This window comes from Capra hircus, chromosome 15 (genome assembly GCF_001704415.2).
Source record: "Capra hircus breed San Clemente chromosome 15, ASM170441v1, whole genome shotgun sequence".
In the NCBI taxonomy this organism is placed as follows: domain Eukaryota; kingdom Metazoa; phylum Chordata; class Mammalia; order Artiodactyla; family Bovidae; genus Capra; species Capra hircus.
The window spans coordinates 36,170,857-36,179,654 of NC_030822.1; the positions used below are offsets into that span (position 1 = coordinate 36,170,857).

General features: G+C 39.1%; 1 protein-coding gene across 1 annotated transcript in view; it reads right to left on the reverse strand.

Annotated features, from left to right (window-relative positions):
- The window catches only part of LOC108633278 (interferon-induced very large GTPase 1-like), a 56,329-nt gene extending 50,550 nt beyond the window's left edge, over positions 1-5,779 (reverse strand). Inside the window, exon 1 of the mRNA XM_018059479.1 lies at positions 5,680-5,779. The gene's annotated coding sequence lies outside the window, so the exon portion shown is untranslated. The remainder of the gene's footprint in view (positions 1-5,679) is intronic.

The following is an 8,798-nucleotide window of genomic DNA, read 5'->3' on the forward strand; positions in this document are numbered from 1 at the left end:
TGGCCAATCTAATAGCTAAGCGAAATATGCTATACAATAAAATACTGCTTAATAATAGAAATGGATAACTACTCATACAAGCAACAACGTGGTTGAATTTAAAATTTATTATGCTGCCTGAAAGAAAGCAACAATGAAAGAATGCTTATTGTATTATTCCATTTGTATAAAATGCAAACTAATTTATAGTAAGCCAAAGCATATCTGGTTGCCCAGGACTGGAGCAGAGGGAGGAATAGACTGCAAAGGGGCCCTGTAAATTTTGGGGGATCATGAAAACATTTTCTGTCTTGATCATGGGAATGGTTTCAAGGGTTTAGTGGTCTCAACTTGGCAAAATTCATCAAAATATTTACCTTAAATGGATGCGTTTGTTTGTGCATAGGTCATTTCTCAATAAAATTGACATAAAATAAGAATATAATTTTAAACTAGGATAGAGGAAGCCACATGTTTCCATCTTCTGTGAGACCTTTCAAGTGCAAGAACACAGGCTCATTTATGTGGGAGTACATGCTTACACTTAGACATGACTTCCATAAGACGATTTTATGCCTATAGTCTAATTTGCTTTTAGACTAGTGAGGCTTCTGGGAGCATTGTAAAACCACAAAACAAGAGAAGATCTTTTCCTTTTCCTTGGTTTTTATATTTTTGTCTTCATGTACCTAACGATTAGTAGCAAATGCCCTAGCTACAGTTGAAACCTGAAGCATTGTCTTGAGGACAGAAAGAAACTGAACTAGGACTTGAACCAGGAGCAGCTAAGTGTGTAGAGGATGTTTTTGGATAACTGAGGAGACGGAAGAAAAAAGTTGAATCCCTGGGGGCCCAAGGGAATGTGAAACCAGCTTGGGAACAGCCTAGGGCAGAGTTGTACTTCTTACCAGCAAGTGAGACCCTTGAGGTGGAACATAAGTGCATCCCAGCTTGCACCCAGTAACTTGTTTAAACCTCTCTCTGCCTTTTGTTTTCTCAGCGCATCCATTCTATTGCCATCTCCCCAGTGTCTCAGGCCCCAAGAGTCTAGTTTCATTCTTCTTCATTCTCTTCTTCACTTCCCACAATCAAATGACTCATCTTCATAAGTTTACATATAATTTACACTTACTGGTCTACTCCTAAGTGCCAGGCACTTTTTGAGACAATGGGGCTAAAGAGATAAATATGAAAAAGGCTGAGTAGGTCCTTTGAACCAACAGTCCAGAAGCATTGAGAGGGGTCTATGAATGCAGGAAATATTACATCAAAGAGAGCATTAGTTGAGGCTCTTTTCACATTTGGTGACGTCCCTTTCCATTTCTACACAGTGTAGAAGCTATGTGGTCAGATCTTCCTCATCTTCAAATATTGTCACCTTCAAATTAAGACTCTATTATCCATTCTTGTGTTCTTCCCTCTGGTCCCTAAGGAAGAGGCATCCCTAACCTCTTTGCAATACTAACTCTGTCCTCTAAATCCTGCTGCTACTCACCTCCCTTGGGCTTTTTCTTTCTATCTTTTTCTTATTCTTGGGTGTCAAATATCTTGAATATTTTACTTTTGTGGTTGCTTCACTTTGGATAAGAAAACACACATCTTCCCATTTTGTTTAAATATAGAGTGGATCTTGCCTCCTGCATAAGCTTTTCTTTATATTTCCTTTATTGCCAGATTTCTCTAAAAGGAATTTCAAACTTAGCACTTCTGGCTCAGTAAATGTTTGTTGATGAAACAAATAGCTGAATGCATCCTATCCACTTATTATTATTTAGTTTCACTTCTGCCCTCACCTTTTTCTAGAAAAAGTTCTCTAGAAGCCTGATATTCACATTCTAATTATCCAGTCCAGGGAGCCTTTCCGGCTTTCTATCCTGTTAAACCTGGGAGCTCCTCTTTGTTGACCATCTCTCCTCCCTTGTACCCATCATGATAATGTACCTTTGAGTGAATGAGATCATACAAGTACTGCTGATTGGAAGTTTGGTAAAGATTTTTTAAATGTCAGCATTTATCTCACACATATTTATTGAGGGCTTTCAGCATGCTGGGAAATGTTTTAGGTACTAGTGTTGACTAATGAATAAGGCAGGTTAGATCCCTGCCTCTGCAGTGTTTACCTCTACCTGAGGGAAGCAGACCATAAACTTCAAAATATTTGAAGAAGGAAAATAATTTCAGGTTAAGTGTTAGCAAAGAAACAATCAGATAATTGGATGGAGAGTAACCTGAGACTGCTTTTGATCATGTAGTTAGAATATGTGTTCAGAGTCTGCTGCTAATCGTGAGCTGCTTTAGGCTCTTTATGCAGTGTCTAGCCTTTTCCAGTTTCTAGCAAATATCTTGATCCACCAATGACACCACTGGGTATTTATCTAAAGGAAAAGAAAACACTAATTTGAAAAGATCCTCCCCATCCCTGACCAGGTTCATTCCAGCATTATTTACAACAACCAAAGTGGAAAGCAACATAAATGTTCATTGATTGATGGATGGATAAAGAAAGTTGGTCCATTTCTAATGGAATATTATTCAGCAAAAAAAAAAAAAAAAAAAAGAGAGAGAGAAAGAGAAATAAATCCTGCCATCTGTGACAACATGGTTTGCCTTGAGGGCTTTATGTTAAGTAAAATGTCAGACAAAGATAAATACCATATGATCTCACTTACATATGGAAGCTAAGATAAAACATAACATAACCAAACACGAGCTAAATGATACAGAGAACAGATGGGTGGTTGCCAGAGGGTGGGGGAGAAGGACGGAAAATGGGTTTAGGAGGAAAAAAGGCTGACATTTCCAATTATAAAGGAGTGAGTGCTGGGGATGTTATGTGCAGCATGATGACTGTAGTTGATAGTACACTATTGTGACTTGATAGTTTCTAAGAAGACTTTAACATTTTTTCATCATAAGGAAAAGTAAAGTATAACTGTGTGGTGATGGATTTTACTAGGCTTGCTGTGGGTTATCATTTTGCAATATATACACATATGCAGTCATGTTGCACAGCTTAACTGATATTATATATGAATTATATCTCAATAAAAGAGAAAAAAGTAACAAAATGTTAGCTTGCTTCTTAAACTCTACCTCCTACTGTAGATTTTACTCTTTCTGTAGCTCCTCCATGGACTTGGATTCATGGTGTTGAATGGCTTATCCAGTTAGAAACTTATTTTGAATTCCTAACTCTGGCCTTTTGGGGGCATATTCCATTTTGATGGGCAAATGGTGATGTGGGCACCTTTTATTTCTTGCAAGCCATTTTTTCCTACTTCTTCACCTAAACTATGTCCCTGTTAGTTACCTACTAAATGCCGGGCATTAGTTTGTGCTATTTGACTGTTCTGTATAAGAAGCTCTCAAATCTGTATATCTTTCCTTGTATGGTCCACCTTTCACAGTGCATCCTGAAACTCATAGCTAAGTCATTAACTTGTTTACAAAACTCAAAAATCCTCATTGGTTTATGATATGATCAAATTACTTGTCCCTAGCATTCAATCCCCCTCACAATCTGGCAACAATCAACCCAGTCACCCCTTTTCTTCTTTGAAATGTGAAATGAAGTTGCTCAATTGTGTCCGACTCTTTGTGACTCCAGGGGCTGTAGCCTTCCAGGCTCCTCTGTCCATGGGATTATCCAGGCAAGAGTACTGGAGTGGGTTGCCATTTCCTTCTCCAAAGGATCTTCCCGACCTAAGCATTGAACCCCGGTCTCCAGCATTGTAGGCAGATGCTTTACCGTCTGAGCCTTCTGTTATAATATTACTTCTCTCTTATGATTTGGTTATCTGGCTGCAAAGCAGTTGGCATCTTAGCTCCCCCACTGGGGATCAAACCTCAAAAAGTGAAGTCTTAACCACTGGAGTGCCAGGGAAGTCCCAACCTAATTCTTTTTACAACCACTCTTTTTCCTTTTCTGAACTTTTAGTTCACTTTCTTCCCTTAAAAGCTGTACTCTGTCATCTTGCCTCAATCTCATAGTTTTGTTTACCCTGTATGTTGAGGTGCAGCAGAATATGCCACCTCCAAATCTGCCACTTTGACATGTGGATTGTTCTGAACAGAAGGCATTTAAGACCCAGCAGACTCAGGAAAAGATTTTTTACCTCTCCTTGAACTGCCTGAAAGAATTATATAGAGGGCTTGTACCAGAAAGTCTTAGAGAAGGAAATGGCAACCCACTTCAGTATTCTTGCCTGGAGAACTCCATGGACAGAGGAGCCTGGTGGGGTAGCAAAGAGTGGAGTGACTGAGAGACTAACACTGTACCAGAAAGAGCTATTACCAGAGACAGCTTTTTTATCAGAAAGACATATTTGCACGGCATCGTAAACATTTGCTTAACAATCATTTGCTCTTCCCATCTAACTGTCCCCCTCCTCTTTGAAGCCCCAGACCCCTACTGCCTCCTCCTTACCTTGAGATAGTATATATGCCTCAATTGCCAGACCATCTTTGAGTCTTGGTGGGGATTCTGTAAGTATGTAATTAAAGTTAACGTTGAGGGGGGTTCATGTTTGGGAATGCATGTAAGAATTAAAGATTTTAAAATTTAAAAAATTTAAAAAAAATTAAAAAAATAAAAAAAAAATAAAGTTAACGTTGTCCTGTTAATCTGTTTTATATCAATTCAAATATTAGATCAGCAAAATATTATAGTAGATGAGCATTTCCCAGGATCCTATACTGCTAACCCAATTTGCCTTATTTGTGAAACCTTCCTTTATTCTTCCAGGTCCAGTTAGTTCCCTTCTTCCCTGTATTTACCATAGCACCTCTTACTTACATGAGTCACAATAAAGTAAACTTTTCATGAGTCCTTTGCTCTTGGAAAGCAGTGATGGTTAAAAGAAATCCATGCAACCTTTTGTGTTCTGAGAATTAACTTACTGCAAAGAGCCCCCGTTTTGCATATGACTTTGGTAGGACTCATTTATGTGTTCCCCTATTACTTATAAGGAGGCCAGACACAGACCCAAGTTTTAAAAATTAACTGCTTTTCTTTCTTTCTTTATTGTTATACAGCAGTTCTTTCTTGGCTACTTGTTTTAAATATGAAATTAGACAAAGACCCTTTAAATTCCATTCTTTGCCTCATGAAACTTTCACTGAGCTGTTTGTCCCCCTGATCAATTGGTGTTTGAAACTAAACATTAATTAAACTTCTCTTCCTTTTAGCCCCCTTAAGGTTGACCCATCCTCGTTCTGATCCAGCATACAATGATCCCTCCTAAGAATCAAAATATTTCCTTTTGTACACACCCTCTATTCTGTGTTCATTCTAGCCTGTTGACCCTTCCCTACAAAAGATAATTGCTGTCTACCTTTCCTTTGAGATGCTTGCAGTTCTGTTTAAATTGTTTTCTCAATTACAATAGTCTCTTTCCCTTGATTGCAATAATCCTTTCAAATGAAGTCTCTTTTTATGTCAGTGTAGATTTATTTTTATTTGACAATAGAAGTTACCAAATTGTTTGTCTCTTTTATTAATGTACTCCCTTTCTCTCAGATTTGGAGCTGTTTATTGGAACAATGAGAATGTTAGATTCATATTTGTGTTCTCGTCGTGCCTTAATCTGCCTTGATCTCTGACTGTCCCTATTCCCGTTTTTTTTTTTTTTTTTTTTTTAGTTTCTGAGTATATTGTTGTATCTCTCTGTCTACCCAATTCTCTCCTTTTCCTTCACTTACCTGCCTCCTTGAGGCCAAGCTCCTGTCTTCAGTTTGCTCCAGAGAGATGAGTGAGAAAGCAGAGCAGGTTCCTTCCCTGAGTCTGGCAGTTATATCTCCAGCCTAGACCTCAGCTCCTTCTGTGGTAAAACGGCAAGCAGGAAGTGAAAAATTGGTTTTACTTTGGGTTTTTTTTTTTAAATCTCTTTTAAAAAATCAGCTGATTTAAAGGAATCCTACTCATTTATTTATTTATTCATTCACTCATTCATTTATAATTGTGATTTATATTTATTTATATAATTATGATTAGATAATTGTGATTTATAATTGTGTTTGCATGGTGATTCCTGGGTGTTAAGGTTATTGCAAATGGAAGACTAATGTGGACGGGAGCGGTGTGTGTGCACATTTATTTATGGTGGCCTGGGATGAGCACCAGATAAAGAACATGGGAGAAGCAGGATAGGGAAAGAATTTCAGAAAAGAGACAAGGGCACCTTAGAATGTCTTCCTCAGGGAACTTGCTTTAACTGCTTTACTGTTCTAGCTGTGTGATTGATTTGAAAATTACCAAAGTTTCAAAATTGTATTAGCTGATGTGGATGCTTCAACACTAACATGAGCTAAATTCTTAAAAGCATATTGTGTGTTTATAGTGAGAAAGAGAATTTTACTGTTTTCTAACGACTGAGTGACTGAACTGAACTGAACTGAATTTTATATTAGAGCTTTTGTAGTAGTTTAGTTACTAAGTTGTGTCTGACTTTTGCAACACCATGGACTGTAGCCTGCCAGGCTCCTCTGTCGGTGGGATTCTCCAGGCAAGAATACTGTAGTGGGTTGCCATTTCCTTCGCCAGGGGATCTTCCCACCTGGAATTGAACCCAGGTCTCCTGCATTGCAGATGGATTCTTTGACTGAGCTACAAGGGAAGCAGAGCTTTTCAGTAATGTTAAAAATCTGTCTTCCCTTACACATCTCATGTAAAGCATTTTGTTTCATAGATTATTATCTTACCCCATGATTTAATTGATTATAATTTTGCTTGTAGACAGTACCGCCTGCTCCATTGTTCCTCTGTTTCAAGCTGTGTATGTCTGCACATGTCTTCTTGGAGGAGAACCTCATGCTCACTTTCCCCAGGACCTCTAGAGATGCTACCCACGTCATCTCTTATTCCCCTTTCCACTCCCGGTGCCCCTGTCCGTCTCCCCTACACGGGCCTGGACTGAGCTGTCTGTGCTGCTCTCAGAGCCCTGACTCCACCTGCGATGCCTCGTCACCGTGTGTGCACTGTAGCTGCTGCCTGTCTGCCTCATTTCTCCCATCCCCCAGCCTCAAACACCCCACCTCCCTTTGTTCCTCCCGGTTGTGGGGGATCTGTCTTATTCATCTTTGTATTCCAAAGGTAGTGCATGAACCGTATGAACAGAATATCATGATTGAATAAGAAAATGGTTGGTCTGTTTGAGCCTGTGTCTTCAGTAATTCGTGAGACTATTAACAGGTATTTCAGTGAGTGACATGAAACACACAGAAGGTATAAGAAGGGCTGGAGTGGTACCCTTCCAATCTCACTTCCCTTTTCCTACTTTTAGAATAGGAATGGAAGTGTTTTCTAGTAGGCCAGAGTGTAAATGTCAGCCATGAGTTTGAGTCCAGGATCCAGCAGTTCCTAGCTATACTTGCTTATGAGTGTGGAGAGGGGGACCTAAGTAATGACGAGCAGTCGAGGACTGGAATGAATTTGTGTCAGTAGCACCATCCACTCGCAGAATATTAATGAGGATAAAATGAGGTAGGTTAATCTCACCCAGTGCTTGGCCTGAAGTAGACGTTCACGTATGAATTCTTTTCCCCAGCACACAATTTGTTTGATGATCAAATCTGTCAGAGCAGGAAATATCAATGGAGGCGTCTTTAGCAGCAGAGTCCCCTCCGCTGCTCAGCCTGCACCTCTGAGTGTTTCTGTGTATGTGCGTGTTTTTGCGTTCTTGGCTGGGCTTTGTGTCAGTGCCCGTGGCTTCTCTATTGCTATGCTTTGGGTCTAGAGATCAGAGTCTGAGGCACCTCAGATTCTCTCACAGAGTGAGTAAACTTTCTGTGTATGGTAAGATTTCAGTAAATGTATAAATTAATGAAAGAGTAAAAGCATTCCTTTAGAATAATATCAGATTTGAAATAAGTTTTTTTCACCACATATTCACTCCCAATACTTCATGTCAATGCCCAATACAGGAAACAGACTTTTGCTTTCTTTTTCAGTTTTCTCTCAGTTACAGGAAATGTTTGTTTTTAACAGGAACTTCGGTTAAATGACTAGTGAATGTTTTTTGAAAGATGTTTTCTCTGGGCTTTTTTGTTTTTTATTGCCAGTTTTCTCTTTGAAAAATAATAGTGTTATTCTGAATAAACTGAGGAAAAAGGAAGTCAACCAGTCCTCCACAGTGATACTAGAGAGAGCCAAGCATCCAGGGCTGGAACTAGGGTGAGGCAAGAGAAGAGTTTAGGGTACAAGGGAACTTGAGAGTGAGAGAGATTTAAATTTTGTAGTCTGGGTGCCTCACTTGCTACACCCTAATTTCAGCCCTTCTTTCAGCTTCAGCTAAAAATCCTGGCATGAACCAATCCATCTCTGACCCATTGATTACAGAGAAAGGGGCAGCTGAGATCACTGGGTCTCTCTTGTGTGACATTTCCCCCTGATTCTTTCCTTCTAATTGGATCTTCTTTGACTAAGAGAATATGTCCATTAAAGGACTCTGTTGGTCTCTTCTGAAATCAGGTGGGTGATACTTGTCAACAAAAATGGGGTGGTGGTATTTTTCTTTTTCCCCTTTTATTTCTTTTGGCTAGTCAAATAATTAAAATGATATAAGACATTCACAGTAGAAAATCAAGTTTAATACATATGTCTGGAGAATTAACATAGGCATGAGAAATTTGAAAGATAGTAAGGCAAGGTGAGGTACATTTATAAATCATACTGGACTAAGGAGAAAGAGGTAGGAGTCTGGGACTTCAAAGGGAAGTAAAGTAATTCACGGAAAACATAGAGATTTAATGTTTGTTAAACAAATGTTCACTGGTCAGTCTAGAGAGAATAGGACACAGAGAGGACTTCGATCAAACTGGCC